We start from the raw sequence: 20,303 nt of genomic DNA, 5'->3' as shown, positions 1-20,303 counted from the left end.
GCTTCCCTAGGAAGTGAAGTTGGCACCCGAGCAAGAGTGAGAGGCGGTCGTCAAAACCAAATGTATCAATTCCATTGATGTTCACTCAGTTGATCCCATGGGAATCTCTAGGTGTCCAAGGGTAGAAGGAAGGGCTGACGTCCTCCAGCACCATGGAGTCTGGCAATGGACTGTGGACAGAGGCACCACCCCCAGCCTCAGGTAGGATAAGCAGACTTTGGCTTCAGCCTGTAGCAAGAAGGCCTTGCTAACTATATTGAGCTGGTGGGCGGTACCATGACCCACGGAATAACAGACAGCTGGATATGAAGGCTCAGAATCCGTGAGAGTCTCTATTTCCAGGAGAGCCCAGTGCCTGGCCAGCAATTGTTGCTTTCATGGTCTATAACCCAGGGCCAAGGAGGGCCGTTTCTTGCATTGGGAACCCATGGACAATTTACAGATACCATGGGTGGTCCAGGGACTCCAGAAAGTGGGAGAGGAGGTTGCTAAGGCCTTTTCACTAGGGCACTAACAGGGGATTTTTTAAAAAGTTTATTTATGTGTTTGAGAGAGAACTTGAGCTGGCAGAGGAATCCAAAGGAGAGGGAGAAACAGGCTCCCCACTTAGTAGGGAGCCGAATGTGGGGTTCTATCTCAGGACCCCGAGATCATGACCTGAGTCAAAGGCAGACGCTTCACCAACTGAGCCACCCAGTCCCCCCTAACAGGGGATTTTAACTTGGACCGATCCTAGAGCCTTTTGTTGAAGGGAGCCCCACCCAACGTGGGCTCATTTACAAGTAACAGCATAAATGGGTTTCAGTAAAATTTATAAACAAGAAATAAGTTGTGTCCAGAACCCAAAAAATACTGAGCGATGTTTGACTCGTATGTCCTTTTTTCTTTTTAAAGATTTTACTTAGTTACCAGAGAGAAAGCGCAGAAGAGTGAGTGCACAAAGGGTGGGTGGGGCAGAGGGAGAGGGAGAAGCTGGCTTCCCAGTGAGCAGGGAGCCCTATGTGGGGCTTGTTCCCAGGATCCTGGGATCACGACCTGAACCAAGGCAGACACTTAACCCACAGAGCCACCCCAGCGCGCCTGCACTTGTATGTCCTTAACAAGTGTGTCAAACAAATGTCCTCACAGTAGGATGTCACAAAAGTGATGTCATACCTATGTTCCTGGAGAAAGATGGGTGCAGTAAGTTCCTGCCCTCAAGGATTGTGTGTGATAACAGTGTGGTTTGGGTGCCCTGTGCATAACAAGGTAAAACATGTCGCCTTCAAATTCAAGATGTTGAAATAGGCACTGAACAGAACATATTGGCCAAATATATAATAGCAAAATATTTACCACTTTTAAATTTGTTGGTCTCCCTTGTGAGTTTTATTTTTAAAAGATCTTATTTATTTTAGAGATTGAGAGAGAGAGAGAGAGAGAGAGAGAGAGTAAAAGAGGGGGGAGGTGAGGGGCAGGGGGAGAGAGAATCCCAGGTTGATTCCACCCTGAGCACAGAGTCCAGCAAGAGGCTCAATCCTATGACTCTGATATCATGACCTGTGCCAAAAGTTTAACTGACTGTGCCACCCAGCTGCCCCTAGGCAGTCTCAGAGTTTTAATGGGACCAGGGTATATTCTAATCAGGTATGGTAAGAAAGGAAGATATAGAAATAACTGTCACAATGGAAGAAGCTCTTTAGAAACACAGATCCCAAGAAAGGAGGTCATGAGAGCCATGAAGGGCCATCCAGGGAAGCACCAGGGTCAGTCAGGAGAAAGAGGGAGTGAAGGGAAAATGTGGGCAAGAGCCTTCACTGTGGTTTCCACGGGAAGGGACAGGTGAGGCAGGGTGAGCACGTTTAAGACTGGTTAGTTGGAATAATTTCAGTGGGCCTGGGCCACAGTGGTGTCTGGAGTAGTCTGTCCCTGCCCTGGGGTGATCAGGGCAGGGGATGGTGGCCCAGAGTGTAAGAGCTTCTTAGAGGGAGTGGTTGGGGGCAAAGGCCCTGAATTGGTTGGTTTACATGTGAAAGGTGTGCTCAGAGGCAAGCTGTGGACCATCTCCAAAAATTAACTATGCCTGTCAGGGACAGTCCCTCCAAAGTCACCAAGGCCTGAGATGTCAAAGCATTAACTACAGAAGCTAGAGAATGCAGTTATTTTACTAGTATAACCATCGTTTGAACCCTCGTATTAAGTCCATGAAGGTTAGCCAACCCGCATGTCTTAGCAGACATTAAGTTAATTCAGATTGCATGGTGCACTGGGTGTTATATGCAAGTAATGAATCATGGAACTTTACATCAAAAACTGGGGATGTACTGTATGGTGACTAACATAATAAAAATATTATTATTAAAAAAATAAAGTTAATTCAGAATTATGTTGTAGGGACAATAGCCAATTGGCCTCCTTTTATCTTTTGCCATACAAATAATTTTAGTAAATTTGGATTTTTTTTTAAGATTTTATTTATTCATTTGAGAGAGAGCAAGAAGTGTGACAGAGCAGGAGCTAGGGGGCGTGGCAGGGAGAGGCAGAGGGAGAAGCAGACTGACTCCCTGTCCAGCAGGGAGCCTGACATGGGGCTCAATCCCAGAATCCGGGGATCAGGACCCTAGGAGAAGGCGGGCACCTAATCGTCTGAGCCACCCAGACGTCCCTGTAAATTTTGGATTTCCAATTGGGTCAAATTGTGACACTATGTTGAATTAATTTGGGGTGGGGGGGAGGGTTCCATTCCTCCTTATTGTCAGTTTATTTATTCCTGGATTTACGTGGGGGGCGGGGGAGTGTCTTTTTACGCTGCTCATCTTTCCTGTTTTTTCTTCCGGAGAGTCTCCAATCAGCATCATCAGGGTTGGAGCCTCTGTCATGGCAATAGCTGTATGGTTTCAAGTCTCTTGACTTAAGTCAGGGTGTGAATTGATACCTTCACTGTGCCACAGGGGTGCCGTGGATCTTTCCCCCATAACCCTGAGGATCCGGATCTTGTGCTAAACAGGTTTGGGCAGCGAGTGGTCAGTGAAAGAGCACAGGACCCACAGCCCAGACGCTGATGAAGCAAAACCATCTTCTGCTACAGCCTTTCTCTCCCGTGGACTGCTTCCCCTCCCCACTGTTCCTGCTCTGCAGATTGCCTCAGGATAGTTTTTCATTTCTAGCCACATAAAGTCATGAGTTTTGGGTTCTGTCTCCAATCACACATGGTGCACATGTTCTGGGTGTTTATGGGGAAAGGGAGCTGGGGGGTAGCGCCATGGCTGACTGTCCTCTTCCTGTGGGAATGCCAGTCCATCTCCCCAGTGTTGGAGTCCACAGCCAGGAAGACCATTTTGTCTGTGGCCGGAGTGGGAGCCTTAAGCCTCTCGATCACATCTAGAGTCCTTCGACAGGCTGGGAAGTAACAACACTAAGAGAAATGCAAGTGTGTGGCTGAGAGGGTTGCACTGGGAGAGAAGTGGAACACCAAACACCCCCCCCCCCACTTTTGTGTTTCTCATCAGCTCCTGGGCCCTGGGCTGCCATGGATGTGCACCTCAAAATTCTGAGGGCTCAGGAGGACACAGGGTAACAGGGAAAGGAGTGGTAGCTTGGGAGACAGGCAAGGCCACTCCCTTTGCCTGAACCACAGTGCTCATGAGGCAGCCACGGAGCCATTCTTATGTCTCCCTGGGGTCGTGGTCTCCTTCCTTTCCACCAACACCAGAGAGGGTCATCCCCAGGACTGTGCTTGGGGTGCGCTTTCCCCAACAGGATCTGCGTGTCTGCCCCAGCACTGGCCCAGCTCCCAGTCGGTGGAACTCAAGCACACCAGTCAGCATGTGTGGTTGCGGACCTCAGCAGGGAGTCTTGGAGACCCATACAGGCCAGATGCAGGTCACATTCATGGCACCTCACGCCTAGATACAGTCAGTTCACATTGGTTCTCACCTTGGTGGCAAAGATGGGACATTAGTTTGGAAACGGATGGTGACTTCCATTTGAAAAACAGAACAGGAGCTAACACACAAGCTGGCCAGCGATGGCCAGTTCCCTCCCAGATAGTGCTTGTCACCTCTGAGGCTAGTTAGCTAACAAAGGAACAGTTCACGCTGTCCCCATGTCCTCAGTTAAGGTGGGCCTCCTTGTTTGTGATGCCACTTGTTTTATTCACCTTCTCCTCAGTTCCCTGGTGAGAGAGAGCTTCCTGTTGCAAACCTGTGGGGATCACCTGACACCCGACAGCTGTGATTGACAGCAGTTCACTAGTCACATATGCTCACAGTTCAGGGGTAGGATCCCCCACACTGTGCAGGGCTGCACAGGGATTGCTCTTGGGAACACAGAGAATAAGCAGGGGCTTGGAAGGCAAGACTGTGTCCTAAAGGTGGAGGGGGGCTGCAAGTCCTGGTTCTGATGGGAGGGTATGAGTGGCTTGCTTGAAGAATTTAGTGGGCTTCTAGGGAACTGAATGCTGCTCCTCAAAAATCAACAGGCACCATGTCTGGTCCCTGTGGTGAGAAGGGTTTTTGTTTAGGAGACCTTACTTTGCATTTGGCCATGTGAGCCCCTCCTTGATTTTCCCAGGCATCAAGACAGCCCTTAGTATGGAATCTTAATTTCAGGCTTATGCCACAAGAGGGTATGAAAATCTAATTCTTCTTAGAACTAATAACGGAGTTTCACGGTGAAACAGTACACAGAATAAACACATACAGTAAGTTGTACTGCTATATACTAGATATGAACATGTGGGCACCACAATCAAACACACTCACAATTAGTAATAAAACTATACTTGGGGATAAATCTAACAAGGCATGTCCAGGAGTCACATGCTGAAAGGTATTTAGCACTGATAAAGGAAATCAAAGATACAAATACATGGAGAGATACACAATACTCGTGAATTGTAAGATTAAGCGTAGTAAAGATGTTAACTCTCTCCAGATTTTTTTTTAAGATTTTATTTATTTATTTGACAGAGATAGAGACAGCCGGCGAGAGAGGGAACACAAGCAGGGGGAGTTGGAGAGGAAGAAGCAGGCTTGTAGCGGAGGAGCCTGATGTGGGGCTCGATCCCAGAACGCCGGGATCACGCCCTGAGCCGAAGGCAGACGCTTAACCGCTGTGCCACCCAGGCGCCCCTCTCTCCAGATTTATAGAGAGATTTAATGCAATTGCTGTAAAATCCAGTAAGGTTTTCTTTTTTTTTCCTTTTTTGTCGTGATAGATAAGATTATTCAAAAACGTAATGTGGAAAGACAAAGGGATTAGAGTAGTTTCAAAAACAATTTAATAAAAGAATCATAAAATGGGAACATACAGTGTACCAAGTTTCAAAACTTATTAGATACATATAATTGGGAAGACAGTGTGTCATCTGCAGGGCACACACACAGATCAATAGAACAGAACAAAGAGCCCAGAAATCGTCCCCACAAATACATCCAACTGATTTTGAAAAAGGTGCTAAAGCAACTCAACTGAGGAAAGATAGCCTTTCAATGGACTGTAGGCATTTAAAGCTGTGATGAGCTCATAGGCCCCAGACTCAGAAAAGAGCACCAGCAGGGAAGGAAGATGGTAGTTTGAGGTCCTACCAGGTGCTGTTGGGAAAGGAGGGATCGTTTGTGCCCAGCTCAGGATGCAAGCTCCAAGCGCTGGGTGTCAGTTACTTTCATCATTCTGAGCCGAGATCCTCCTGATCCATCAATTCCACAGGCTCCTGGGATTGTCCCGTCAGCTCCCACACTGCAAACCGGGGTCACCCCTAACTGAGCATCCAGTGCTCCAGACTCCATTAGCCTTCCCATTAGCATCATTGTCAGCCTATATGAGGTGGCAAGATGGTTCTCAGTAACTCTGTAAGTACATCCTTCCAGTCCAGCAAAAAAGAGAGCTCTTCTAGCCTAGCCACTCCCTCCCGTTCGACCCTGGCATTCATTCTGATTGGACAAACCCACCACCACCCTCCCCAGCTCTAAAGTATGGTGAGGGTGTTTGTGTGTGTGACCGGCCAGGCCTTGGTAAGTTTCACCATGTTTCAGGCGAGGAGCCTCATCTAATCCACACGGATTGAAAGGAGGGTTTAGTTCTTCATCATTAACTCAGGCTGTTGTAGAAGAAAGAATGCTGGATAGACAGAACACCAAATGCCTACTTTAGCCTCTTGCGGAGAAGTTTCATGGTTAATGCCTGCTTTTTGCTCCAATATGAATGTCCACAGGGGTTTTACATTTCAGATTCTCTTTCCTTGACTTTGTCAGAGGATGCAGATGAGCTGGCAGTGAACGTTCTCTGACATTGTCTCATGACATAGTTGAGGACTACCCCAGTATAGTCTCCTCTTTGGAGGCATCGCACAGCCTGAGTGAGACGCCTGAACTAGCCAGTAACAAACTCCACTCCCGTGTCATAAAGGTCTAGCTCCTTCATCAGCAACTTCTAAAGGAGTTGGGCCTGCCTGCAGGAAGCCTTTGGCGTGGCCCTCAGTGAAAAACGGACCAGTGTCCTCTGAATCAGATTTTTTTTCTGCAGAACAGAGGTGTCCTTTGCTTAGAAAACGACAAGAGGCACATCAATATATCTGCCTCCACCTTCTTCCAATTACTCTCAGCCTCACCATCCACACCTATGGGATTGACACTTTATACTACTTGCCCTTCACACTTACTACTTACTCACACCCATGGAATGTGTCCACTGCCAAGGTAGGAGACTGTGCTCATTCAGTGGTTTGCATTACCCTCTTGGCAGAGGACCACTCAACGAAAGTGGTGTATTTGATCTCACCACTCCCCCTGGCAAGCCTCCCTAAGCTCATCCTTCTCCACTGTCATTTCTACTTTGGGTATCAATGAGTTCTTGTCCCTCCATTAAATACTAAGTAAGCTTTTGATATCTGATCTTGCCCTAAGATATGTACCCTGACATTTTATTGTTAGTGTGTGTGTGTGTGTGTGTGTGTGTGTGTGAGTTCTTAAAGTTTGAGTAGCTCCATTCAGTGCTCCTGACAGAGAAATGGAACATACAAATGCACTTCTTTATTTTTCTAGGAAATGTTTTCTAAGAAGTCCAGTACAAAATATATATATAAGGAACGTCTTAAATATGCATGAAACACATGTGAACCACCCGAACGTGAGAAATGATTGAAGAGCCTATATAATCCTTCTCCTCCAGTGTTCTACCCTCCCCATTCCCTAAATGTCACAGATGTGGTGATTGTTTCCCCTCCCCTCATTCCTTTCTTCTTCTGTATAGTATTTTATCATTTATGTGCATTTACTCTAAACATTCGTTTTGCTTGGTTTGAACTTTTAAAAAATGTTCTATTCCCTTCTTTCACTGAATATTATGTTTCTTAACTTCAGCCATTGATGCTTGTAACTGGCAGCTCTAGTTCGCTTTCACTACTACATAGTTTCCTATTGTAGCAGTTTTCCGCACATTCCTTCCTCCACATTTGAAAGGCGATTATGTGCGCAAAGCCCTTACTTAGCACAACTCTTGGCGCAGAGTCAGCGCTCCATGAACATTTGTTCAGTGGTTGAGACTGAGCCCCGACTCAATGTAACACTAACACTTGTTTCCTCAGGCTGGATTCTCTGCGCCTCGCCCCAATGCTGAGGATCTTGCAGCTCTTCCCCCTCCTGTGAATGACAGAAAATGTTCTGGTGCTCTCCCCGTGCATCCATGACTACAATTCCCGGAATGCATTGCGGTGGCTCTTTACGTCCGTTTCCCTTTACGTCCCGCCCCCAGAGCGATTCTGCATTTAGTGGGCGGGGCTATATTTTTTTAATCCAATGAACCCTTCCTGAGGGGGCGGAGAAATTGTCCAATCAGCGTCTGGGCAGAGTCGCCAATGAGCGGGAAGGTTGTCAGGGCAGCCGACGTATGCGGCGTCCCTAAGCCGCCTCAGCTGAGCGCGGTGGAACCAACCCCTCCTACCTTCTCCGAGGCTGGCTGGTTCCCCTGGCGCCTGCGGAACCCTCTTCCGTGTTCCCGGTGGGCGCAGCATCCCGGAACCTCCACGGACATGACCAGTAGCCTGAGGACGCCCTCTTTCACCTCCTGTTCTTCCTCCTCGACAGACACAGACGACGACGACGGTGTGCGCGGCACTTGCAAAGATGCTTCTATGTGCAGAGGTGCCTGCGGAGCGCGGGGTCCCCGGGGGCGTCCCCGGGGGACTGGGGTTTGTGGGGGGGGAGGCGGGCCTGTGTCTCAGGAACACGCTTGTGCACTAGAAGGTAGCCGTCAAGTCGTGCGCCCCGGGTTTCACACGTGTGAAGTGCCCAGAGCGGGGCTTCATTCGTAGAGGTGATAATTACCTCACCTGTGCTGTGCGCCGGGCCTGGGGATGGCGTGAGTGGGACTCCGGCGCTGAACCAGGCAGACGGGGGCTTGGCCTTCTTGGGGCTAAAGTCTGTCTGCAAGACCGAGGAGAAGCAAATAAGTGCGGTGTTGATGGGGGAGGAGGAGTTCAGGTTCTCCCTCTTGAATAGGTTACTTTCCATTGGGGGTTGTCAGGATCCCCACTGCACCTGAGGTCGGGCCAGTCAAGGGGTGTGTGTGTGTGTGTGTGTGTGTGTGTGTGTGTGTGTGTGTAGGGGGGGCATGGTCTGCCTAGGAGCACGTAATATTGGTGTGCAGAGCCAGTACTTTTCAGAGCTCTTGCATGTTTGCCGCAAGAGTCTACATTCTTAGGGGTCTAGTGGGGCAGCGTTGTGAGCACAGATAAGTGTGACAAGTCGGAAAGCACGAGGCTGGAGTGTACTTCATTCATTGGTTCACTCAACAGAAATTGTTGAGAGTGTACTTTGTGGTTGACCCTTTCTTTTGGGTGGGTGGTGGGTATTCAGTGACGGGGAACACATGATAAATAGGACTGGCATGGTGCATGATGTAGTTACCACCTGGCTGGAAAAGGCAGGAAGCAAATAATTACCCATGATATACATAATTACCGCTTTGCTTTGAGTGCTGAGAAATACAGTGTGCATTAGAGGTTGTAATTTAGGCGATATCATATAAGCTGAGAACAGACGGCTAAGAATAAACAGGGATGTGGGGGGGGAGTGTTCCCTTAGAATAGGAGAGGAGTGTGAACTGTTAAAGGAATTGAGAGAATGTCCTTGAAGCTGGGGCCATGTAGGGACTGTAGGTTGGGGAAAGCCAATGTTTGGGGTTAAGACTTGCACTTTTTGTAGGTTCTTGGACACTAAGCGTAGTGATTGAAACATGGAGTCCAGAGCCAAGCTGATCCTAGCTCTGCCACTTATGAGCTGTGTTACTAAACCACTCTGCATCTCAGTTTCCTGATTTGAGAAATGGGGATGATGATAATCCCTCTTCACACATGACTGTGAAGATTAAATGATAGTTAACATTAATAAAACACTTAGAGCCATGTCTGGCATGTAGTAGGTGTTAGTGGTGGTTGATTCAAGAAATAGATGAATACATATCTAAGTATTGAAGACTTGGAGGCAGTGTGTGGTGAAATTTGTGAAGGCTAATGGCTTCCACCCAACTTCATTTCTTCTCCAGCATTCAGGTGCTGTTGACCACGTGTGTCACACTGTTGAATTAGAAATAATTTTTCTCATATTGACTGTTATTTGCTAAGAGAATCTGAAGTGCCATCGATGTGATCAGAGAGAGAGAATACTTTTCAGTACGATGTTACAATTAGGTTTATTTAAAATTTATTGGTACTATTGATTATTTAATATTTGTTGGTAACTGTTTTTGCAAAGTTGCTTACTTAAAAAAAAGTAAATTGACCGTAGAGTAATTCAGACACAGAATAAGGACAGAGAAGTAGTATAACTAGAGCTTGCCTTTTCTTGACTCTCCATGGGATAGTTTTGATAATTTCTCTGTTCTTCTCTTAGATTCCAGTGCCCCCCTGTGTCTGCAGACATCTCAACATTGTAAGGGAAGTTTGGGTTTGGAATTGCAGAGACTCTAGGCAGTTGTACCCAGCCCAGAGGGCAGATCAGCAGAGCCTGTGGGGCTTTTTAAAGAAAACACAAATGCTTAGGTCCTCCTCTAGACTGACTGAGTCAGAATCTTCTGGGATAGGCCTCAGGCTCTAAAGACCAGGCATGTGTGCCATCGGGATGCAATCCTTCAAGGTTTTTTTTTTTTTGCACTGGGCTTTCCTTCATCGGAACAACATGCAACATGATTGGGAGATTACATAAATTAATGTTTGAGGACATTTTCCAGGGCTCTGTCCTTCAAGTTTTGTGATCTGCATCTTCACTGTAGTGTGTTAAACCCTTAAGCCTTGTCAGAAAGTCATGTTATTAATAACGTAGGGATTCCTTGCATTACCTGGGGAAATCACTTTCTGCCTCAGTCCATTCTTTGGAATGGGGATTAGAATGGTAACCCACCTTTGGGATGTAAGGATGAAATGAGAAATAGGTCCAAGGCAGTTAGTACAGGATCCGGCACAGAGTGAAGCCTTCCATAAATTATTATTACTACTTCTGATTTCCCTCCACTATTTATTTATTTTACAGATTTTATTTATTCATTTATTTTAGAGAGAGAGCGTGCATGGGCGGGGGCAGAAGAGGATGGAAGGGGGGGGGAAGATCTTGAGCAGAATCCCCACTGAGTGTGGAACCCAACTTGGGGCTCAATCTCAGGACTTTCAGATGATGACCTGAGCCGAAATCAGAAGTTGGACACTGAACCGACTGGGCCACCTAGGCACCTCTTGATTTCCCTCTGTTCTGAATATTATTTGGTTGCAGTTATGGAGTCCTAGTTATGTCCTAGCTGTGGGTCAGGCTGGTGCCTGCCGCCCTAGGTTACAGTCATAAAACCCTTAAAAAATAACGTTAAGAAAGCCAGTTGGCCTCCCAGGACACCTAGGAGTCCCTCTAAAAAAGGGAACCATCCTTTCCTACTGTGACAGTGGTCAGCATCCTCCAGAAAGGCCACTGGAAGCACACCTGTCCTTAAACACAGTGGGTTCGTTACTCATCCTGAGGCAAAACCCACATCATGGGGAACTGTGGGGCTGGTGAATAAGAAAGAGGGTGTTAGAAAGAACTTACAGGATTTGGACTTTGGGTGGATGTTTTGGGGAGTGTTCAAAGAAGCAGGTGTGCTTCAAAGAAGCACACAAAGCTGTGCTCTAGACTGCGTGCCGACTGGAGGTGAGACAGTTCTGGGATTGGGTAGCTCCATCAGTCTTTTCTAGAAGGAGGTATGAGTAGTGTGACAACTGGTGTCGTTCAGGAGGAAGGCACTTGCTGGTATCAGCTGGGAGAGAGGAATGATTGGTATTTTCTACCTGGCATGACAACCTGGTTTTTGTCTGTTTGGACAAGAGGAAGTGGTCCTTTTTTGTCTCCCTTCATCACCTTGGCTATGTCACGTTGTGCTGCTATTCTGCGAGATGGTTTGTGTCCAACAGGAGAACCACATGGCCTCCCTGTGAGCCCCAGGCCCGCTTCTACCAGCAGTGCAGCCTGGCTCAAGGTGCCAGGCGACCTCCTCGATGTCACCGCTGCTTTTCCTTCCTTCACAGTAGAGGAGGGAAGTCTTCAAAAGGCAAATAGGTGTTTGCCAGGTAGAAGAAACTAGCCTGGACATTGAAGCACAGGGCTGTGTCAGGGGCACAAGACACTGGGTCGAGGAGTGAGTAGCAACAAGAATTCTGGAGAAGTTGTCAGATAACGAAATGCGGGAGGTAGAAGGGTTTCAAGTGGGGGAGCTGACATGCTCTGCGTTTGCTTTAGACGGATCCCCAGCAGCCTTGTGGGAGATGCATTGGTGACCAAGGGAAAGTCAAGGGAAAGTCTGTTCCCCTTTCCTTTTCTGGCTCAGGGCCCTTCTCCTACCTGCTCTGTTGCAACAAGTCCTTCACGTCCAGCTCCCTGTCCCATCCACGTGCTCCTGCTCTGGCCAGGGTGATTCTTTTGGAATCCCAGATCTTCTGTTACGTGTTCCTGGAAACCTTTTGATTCCCCATGAGCCGCAAGGTGAGAATCTGCACTGTGTGGCATGACTCACTTTGCTTTTCATGATCTTCTCACGGAACCCTGGGTCTCCCGCTGCCAACTGGAAATCTGCATTCCAATGTCTCATAATTATCTCAAACCCATTCTTTCCAAAAGTGTGCTTGAGATCCCCTTCCTGTATTTTCCTCATTGCCACTGCTACTCCCCAACTCCGTGAATGGGGCCACTGTGTCCTCCAGCTCCCACGTGCAAAAGGGAGGAGTCATCTTGGAACTCTGCTTTGACTTCCTCACCCCCTTATGCGATCATTCACCCAGACCTGTGACTTTATCTGCTAAAATATTTCTGGAATTTTGGGGCGCCTGGGTGGTGCAGTCGTTAAGCGTCTGCCTTCGGCTCAGGGTGTGATCCCAGAGTCCTGGGATCGAGCCCCACATCGGGCTCCCTGCTCTGCTGGGAGCCTTCTTCTTCCTCTCCCACTCCCCTGCTTGTGTTCCCTCTCTTCACTGGCTGTCTGTCTCTCTGTCAAATAAATAAAGTAAAATAAAATCTTTAAAAAAAATATTTCTGGAATCTACGTCCTTTTCTCCACCTCTGCTTCTTCCCTCTCAGTCCAAGTTACAGTCGTTTGTGGTCTGAGCCATGCTGCTAGTCTGCTCGCTGAGCTTCCAGGTGCTCCTGCCTCCCCCAAATCCCTGTCTCCCCCTGAAGCCAGAGGTTTGTGGAAGGCCCGTTCGATCATGTCACTGCCTAGTTTCCTGGCTTCTTGTTGCTGTTTGAGATAGACCCAGATGTTCCTTCTGTGTCTGCAAGGCTGCTCCGTCCTCCTTCTCCCGTCTTGCTTCCCCCTCGCCTTCCCTGCCCTACCCGATCTGGTCAGTCCTTCCAGTGTGCCCGCCGGCCTTGGGGCGGCTCGGCTGCTCCCGCTGCCCAAGATGCTTTTACCCCCACCCCCCTTGCCTCATGAGCTCTCATCTTCCCTTAGATGAATGCAGTCACTCCACAGTCTTTACTGAATGCCTGCTCAGTTGCCGGAGGCTCGGTTCTCATGTGGTTCCAGATGTGACCCAGACAGACCATGGTGGAGCTGTTAGCGAGCCTTTCTTCCAGAGAGAGAAGCGCCAGGGAACACAGAGGCAAGCAGTCCGGCGTGTCAGGGGTGCTGGATGCTGTAGGAGGGCTGGAAGGGTTTATCATCTGAGCTGGGATGGCCGGAGAAGCACCCTGAGGACAGCGTTGGGGAAAGCCTTGCAGGAGGTGAGGGAGTGAGCCCTGTGCATGTCTGTGGGAACAGTGTCCCAGGCAGAGAAGGGGGAGTAGGAAGGCCTCCGTGGAGAGAGCTGGGCTGACTCGTTCCAGGAACGACGAGGCCAGAGTGAGGGAGAAGGAGGAGATAGCAGATGGGGTCTTAGGGACCTGGGGTGGTGGCCACTGGGGGATTTTGAAGTGAAGAGTGAGGTGACCTGACTTGGGTTTTATGGGATCACTTCAGCTTCTCTGTTGAGAACAGTGAGGGTGGAAGCAGGGAGATCAATTAGTAGGCTACTGGAATATTCCAAGACATGATGCTGCCGGCTTGGATCAGGATGGTAGGGGTGGAAGTGATGAACACAGACCAGGTTCTGGGTACATGTTGAAGAAAAAGCTGATGGGATGTGCTGACAGATTGGATGTGGGTGAGGCCGATGAGTGAAAGAAGGTCCCCAGCCTTCTGGCTCATGTTGGATGCGGCTCCCTCCGGCGGCCCCTGACACCTGCAGACAAGGTCCAGCCCATTATCTGTTCTCTATGTATCTTCTTCGTGGCAGTCAGCCCCATCGCAATGGAGACATCTTGTTTAATGTTTGTCTCCCCCGTGAGAATCATGGTGCCAAGAGGGACCGTGTGTGTCTCAGGGCCACGTGCCTTGTAGACCCCTAGGAAGTATTCCTCAGCCAGCAGAGTGACGAGGAACTGAATGTAGATGCTCAAGGTTCTATTTCCTGATGAGGACTCAAAATTGCCATGTTCTGTTTCCCTGGTTTTGAGTGGTCTGTGTGTTTTAGAAAGCAGGCCAGGGGCTGGAAGACTGAGATTCTATTGTGAGAATTCCAGAAGTTAACCTGATTTCAACTGCATCAAAAAAAGTCACTCTTGAGGTGCAAGTGGGTCAGAGGATCACCTCTTGGGAGAGGTAGCATTTTCTGGAAGGCTTAGCTAGGCCTTTCCAGCTCACTGATGGTATCTTCCTGGCTCTGCCCAGAGAGCAGGGCTGAACTTTTGATCTGAAATATTCTGATGGTGGGGATTGGTGCTTTCCCTCCCCAGAGAAGACATGTCAGTTTAGAATGAAAATATTCTGGTGAGGACAAATTGGCAGCCAAACGTGCTCATCGGGAAAGTCAAATAAATCATGGATTTTCTGGGTTTTTTGTCCCCTCACCCCATTTTTCCCATAAGGAACAAATCAAATTTTGGCAAATATTTGTGAAAAACAGTGGTCTGAGATCTAGAATACTAATTTTTTTTCTTTTAATGGTTAAGTTTTTTTTTAAGATTTAATGTTTAAGTAATCTCTACACACAGCATGGGGCTGGAAATCACAATTTTTTTTTAAAGATTTTATTTATTTATTTGACAGATAGCCAGTGAGAGAGGGAACACAAGCAGGGGGAGTGGGAGAGGAAGAAGCAGGCTTCCAGAGGAAGAGCCTGATGTGGGGCTCGATCCCACAAGGGAGGGATCAGGCCCTGAGCCGAAGGCAGACGCTTAAGGACTGAGCCACCCAGGCGCCCCTGGAAATCACAATCCTGTCAAGAGTCACATGCTCTCCTGACTGAGCCAACCTGGCCCTCCTTAAGGATTAACTTTTTAAATGACAAAAGTAAATACATTTCTCCCACTCAGCCTAATTTGAATATACTGTGCATACAGTGTTTTTTGTGTTTTTTAATGGCCGAATTGTATTCCACAGTGTGGTTGTACTTTACGTGATGATTCTTCTGTTTGTCATTTGGGTGGCTATGATTTTGCTATTAAGATCGGGCTGTGATGAACATATTTTTGCATGTGTGTTTGAGTTTTCCAGTGAGATGGATTTCAGGGTAAGAGCTTCTGCAAAATGATCCTCAAGAGTGATTATGTCAGTTTCTGTTTTGACCTATGGTAAATAAGATGCTAATCACAGAGTATTTCTCAGTCTCTTAAATTTTTTGTCAACATGCGGGGGTGGGGGGGAAGATAATGCCTGTTTTAAATTTATATATATATATATATATATATATATATATATGTTTCTGTTTTATATTTAAATCTAAATATATATTATATATACATATTTATTTTGTATATGTGTTTAAATTTATATATATAAATATATATTTATACATATACAAATATATATTTTAAAGAGTTACTTCTTCACGAGTGAACACAGGAAGAGCCAGAGGGAGAGGGAGAGAGACAATCTCAAGCAGATTCCACACTGAGCACAGAACCTGACTGGGGCTGGATCCCACAATCCCGAGATCATGACCTGAGTCAAAATCAAGAGTCAGATGCTTAACCGATTGAGCCACCCAAGTGCCCCTTAAATTTATATTTTTATAATCAGTAGTAAGACTGAGCATTTTTAGTTGGTCACTGTCAGTGATACTTTTTTCACATGAGCCTTCTCTCCTTATCATTTTCCTACTGGGTTGTTGTCTTTTTGTTTGGGTATTTATATTTTTATTATTGATTTGTAAGAACTTTTTATATGTAGGATAGTAGTCCTTTGCCTCTGTATTTGTTGCAGTATTTTCTCTCAAACTGTTGCCTTTCAGTTTAGCTTGTACCATACATTTCATGATACATTTCATTCTGAATCTTTATGGTGCCAAATCTCACAGTCTAACTTTATGGCTTGTGGCTTTGGATAATGCTTTAAAAGACCATTTTCAATCACTACATTTTCTTTTAGCACTTTTATGGTTTGGGCTCCTACTGCTTAGACCATTCATCTATTTTTATTATTCTGTATGTTATAAGGTAGCAGTTTTGGTCCCTACAACATCTAGTGATGGTCTATATCCCCCATGGATTTGAAACATCACTTAGATACTAAATTGTTATATATATTTTAACACAGCCATGTGTCTGTCTTCTTCACTTCCAGTTGGAATTTGTTTTTTTCATTTTGATGCATGAACATTTTGACTTGCAAAGTTACTTAGTTGTGAATTGATTGAGAGCTCCCACAGCTTGCTTCTCAGAATAAGAATAGGTTTGTACTAGGGAATAACACCCTTTTCTTAGTTCATTTGAGCAGCTATACTGCAGGAAGGAAGAAAAGAAAGGGACACTGACCAAAGGTATGTGTGTAAGTCTGTGAAAGCAATAGCTTTTCAGGAAGCCTGTGGTGTAGACTTCAACATACATGTCATTGGCCAGAACTAAGCATGTGGCCCTACCTCTAGGTGCAGGAACGTGTGAGAGGGGAGAATTTCTCACAGGGCAGATTGATACCTTGAACAAAATTGGGGTCCTCTTAGTAAGGAAGAAGGGGTAGGTGGATATTGAAAGGGGAATTTGGAGGGTCAGCTACATCTCTCTTGGCTCTTTTTTTTTTTTTCCTTTATAATTTCCCTAGGTCGGGGTGCCTGGGTGGTTCAGTCGGATTGAATGGCTTAATCTCAGGGTTTGAGTTCAAGCCCCACGTTGGTCTCCATGCTGGGTGTGTAGCCTATTAAAAAAAAAGAGAGAAAAGAAAAAGAAAAAAATTACCTCAAGTATTCTTAAGAGACAGAGGTGAAAGGGAAGAAAGCAAATGGAGGTGGGAGGGCAGGGGAGAAAAGGAGATAATTTGTAAAATGAAATGCTCAGGTCTTATTATACAGTTTGATGAGCATTTTAAGAAATGTATACAGTTGACTCTTGAACAACATGGGTTTGAATTGCATGGGTCCACTTATATGCAGATTTTTTGATAAATATAGTACAGTACTGTAAACATATTTTCTTTATGGTTTTCACAATATTTTCTTTAGTGTAGTTTGTTGAAGGAATACAATATATAATACATCTAACATACAAAATATATGTGAATGGACTGTTTATGTTATCAGTAAGGCTTCTGGTCAACAGTAGGCAATTAGTAGTGAAGTTTTGGGGGAGTTGAAAGTTAAATGAAAATTTCTGACTGCACAGGTGTCAGCACCCTTAACCCCTGTGTTGTTCAAGTGTCAACTGTATATCTGTGCCCCACCACCAAAACCAAATATGAACTGTATATGAAACTCCAGAAGTTTCCTTTGTATCTCTTTCTAGTTAGGCTCTTTACCTCCACTGGTCATTTTCTGATTTCAGAATCTGTGGTAGATTAGATTTGCCTTATCTTGTAGGTCGTGTAAATGGAATTGAATGGTATGTATTCTTTTGTCTTCTTCCACTCAGTGTGTTCTTTGAGATTTATCCATGTTGTGTTCACTTATCAAAGATAAACAAAGCCAGATCCTAGTTTAAGTGGTGAGGACAGATTTTAATCAGCAATAACTCCTGCAATCAGGAAAAGAGTCCAGCATGAATTCAACTCAAACTCAGTTTGTACAGAGGGCATTTTAAAGAGAGAATGAGGGAGTAAGGCCAGGTATGAATAAAGTCAGAGAAGTAAAAGATTACAAAAAGTGAGAAAGGCGTTGTTCCATGTGAAACCACCTGCATTTACTCACTGGGAGACAGGAGCCAGACTTTTCAGTGTTGGCTGAGCAAACAGTAGATGCCTTGAGTTTTCTCAGTCATGGACTAAGGGGGACTGGCGTTGTCCTAGGGCTGGGGTCTTGAGCTGTTAGAAACTATGTTAGTGTTTGGCCCAGTCTGCATATGATAAGCCAAGGTTGAGGCCTTGTCGAGAAGGGGGTTCAGAGGAATCTGGCTAGAGTTTGGTCAAGGAGAGAGTCTTTGTCAGTGTAAAATAGTTTGTTCCTTTGTATGTAGTGTGCCTATACCACAATTTGTTCATCTGTTCAACTGATGATTAGACATTTTGTTGTTTCCAATAATTTGGTCATTATGAATAGGCTATAATAAACATTCTTATAGAAGTCTTAGATTTCTCTCAAAATTGCTTCATGGGATTGCTTAGTCACAGGGTGGGGATATATTGAACTGCTAGACTAATTTCCAAAGTGGTTTATCAGTTTACACTTCCCACCAGCAATATAGTAACACCCCAGTTGCTCAGCATCCTCGTTGACATTCTGTGCTGTCAGTGAGGGTGAGATAGCATCTCATTATGGTTTCACATTACATTTCCCTGGTGACAAATGATCTTAGGCACCTTTTTGTGTGTTTATTGGGCATTCGTACATCTTTTGTGAACTGTCAGTTCAAGTCTTTTGCCCATTTTTGCTGTTCCTGTTGTTTTTGGTTTTGACTTATTGGAATTTATGATATATTCTGAATAGGAATTCTTTGTCACGTAGATGTATTGTAAATATACATGTATAAGAAAATGAAAATTTAAAATATTTACAGTAGCATCAAAAAATGTAAAGTGGGGGTGCCTGGGTGGCACAGCGGTTAAGCGTCTGCCTTCGGCTCGGGGCGTGATCCCGGCGTCTGGGATCGAGCCCCACATCAGGCTCCTCCGCTATGAGCCTGCTTCTTCCTCTCCCACTCCCCCTGCTTGTGTTCCCTCTCTCGCTAGCTGTCTCTGTCTCTGTCGAATAAATAAATAAAATCTTTAAAAAAAAATGTAAAGTTTTTGGGGTGACTGGGTGGCTCAGTCGATGAATCATGTGACTTTTGATCTCAGCTCAGGTCTTGAACTCAGGGTTGTGAGTTCAAGGCCTGCATTGGTCTCCATGCTGGGTGTGGAACCTACTTAGAAAACGAAAACAACAGCAGAAAACCAAACTGGCTAGGAATAAGTCTCAAGAAAGACATGAAACACCTTTACACAGAAAAAATAAAACATTGTTGGGAAGAATTCAAGAAGACTGAAATAAATGGGAGATATGCTTTGTTTATGCATCGGAAGATTTGCTGTCATCAGGATTTCTGTTCTCCACCACTTGATTCATGCAAACAATGCAATCCCAGTCAAACTTGTAGCCATCTTTTTTAGAAGAAATGACCAGATTGATTCTAAAATGTATATGGAAAGGCAAAGGGTCTGGAATAGCCAAAATAGTCTTCAAAAGAACACAGTTGAAGAATGCTTATTCCTGCTGAATTTTAAGACTTATAGCAAAGCCACAGTAATCAAAGTCTTCGGCATAAAGATAGATCAATGAACAGAATAGAGAGTCCAAAAATAGGCCAAACACAAGTACTGTTGATTGATTTTTGCCCAGAGTGTCAAGTCAGTTCAGTGAGGGAAAGGAAGTCTTTTTAATGAATTATTCTGTTTGAACTGGATATTCAGGTGGAAAGAAAATGGAGCTTGACCCGTACCTTGTTCTGACACACACACATTAATTTGGAGTGGATCCTAAACCTAAATATAAAAGCTGAACCAGGGGGCGCCTGGGTGGCTCAGTCACTTGAGTCCAACTCTTGATTTTGGCTCAGGTCATGATCTCAGGGTCATGAGATCAAGCCCCGTGTCGAATCAAGCCCTGTGTCAGCCTCCACGCTCAGTGAGGAGTCTGCTTGAGATTCTTTACTTTTGGCCCTTCCCCTGTGCACACTCTCTCTATCAAATAAATCTTGAAAAACAGAAAAGCTAGAACCATAAAACTTTTGTATGAAAACATGGGAGAGTATCTTGATGACCTTGGGGTAGGCAAATGTTTTGTATACAGAACATAAAAAGCACTAATTACAAAGGAAAAATAGATACACTAAGAACATGAGCAGGCAAGACAGGCTGGGAGAAAATATTCAGAATACATGTTCTTAAGTGTTTTATTTTTTCCAGAAGTATGTTAGCATTATTCAGTTCCATGGTATCCTATTATTCTATTCTGTATTAACTGTTTTTTTTTTTTATTGTTTGTTTGTTTAAGTCAGGTATGAGACATTGTACCGCGGAACTTTCTGATTGACTTCTCCTTATTTCACCCTCTTGTGAATGTTGGTTCATTTTCCATTAACGTCTTGCCCACTATTCAGGGACTCCTTACAACAGAGAGAGTAGATTTTATATCCTGTTAATCCTTGTGAAGTAATTGGCTGTTAGATGAAGCCAGAAGGCAATCCCAGTAGCTTCCATTGGGAGGAAACGTTAGCCTATGAGTCTTAGTTAATTGAGGCACAGCGTTGTTTTTTCTTTTCAATATTTTATTTATTTATTTATTTGAGAGAGACAGAGAGACAGAAAGACAGAGTGGGCGGGAAGGAGAGAGGGAGAGGGACAAGCAGAGTCTGCACTGAGCTTGGAGCCTG

The 20,303-nt window shown here is 45.5% G+C and overlaps 1 protein-coding gene across 3 annotated transcripts in view; it reads left to right on the top strand.

Moving 5' to 3' along the window:
• The first annotated feature begins 1,437 nt into the window (after nucleotides 1-1,437).
• The window catches only part of LOC125283178 (thyroid receptor-interacting protein 11-like), a 51,501-nt gene continuing 32,635 nt past the window's right edge, over nucleotides 1,438-20,303 (top strand). For all 3 annotated transcript variants that reach the window (XM_048222867.2, XM_057307538.1, XM_048222860.2), the window contains exon 1: nucleotides 1,438-8,120. The gene's annotated coding sequence lies outside the window, so the exon portion shown is untranslated. The remainder of the gene's footprint in view (nucleotides 8,121-20,303) is intronic.

This window comes from Ursus arctos, unplaced genomic scaffold (genome assembly GCF_023065955.2).
Source record: "Ursus arctos isolate Adak ecotype North America unplaced genomic scaffold, UrsArc2.0 scaffold_50, whole genome shotgun sequence".
NCBI classification, from domain to species: domain Eukaryota; kingdom Metazoa; phylum Chordata; class Mammalia; order Carnivora; family Ursidae; genus Ursus; species Ursus arctos.
Note: the sequence above shows the minus strand (reverse complement) of the source record. Positions and strands in the feature narration are given on the sequence as shown.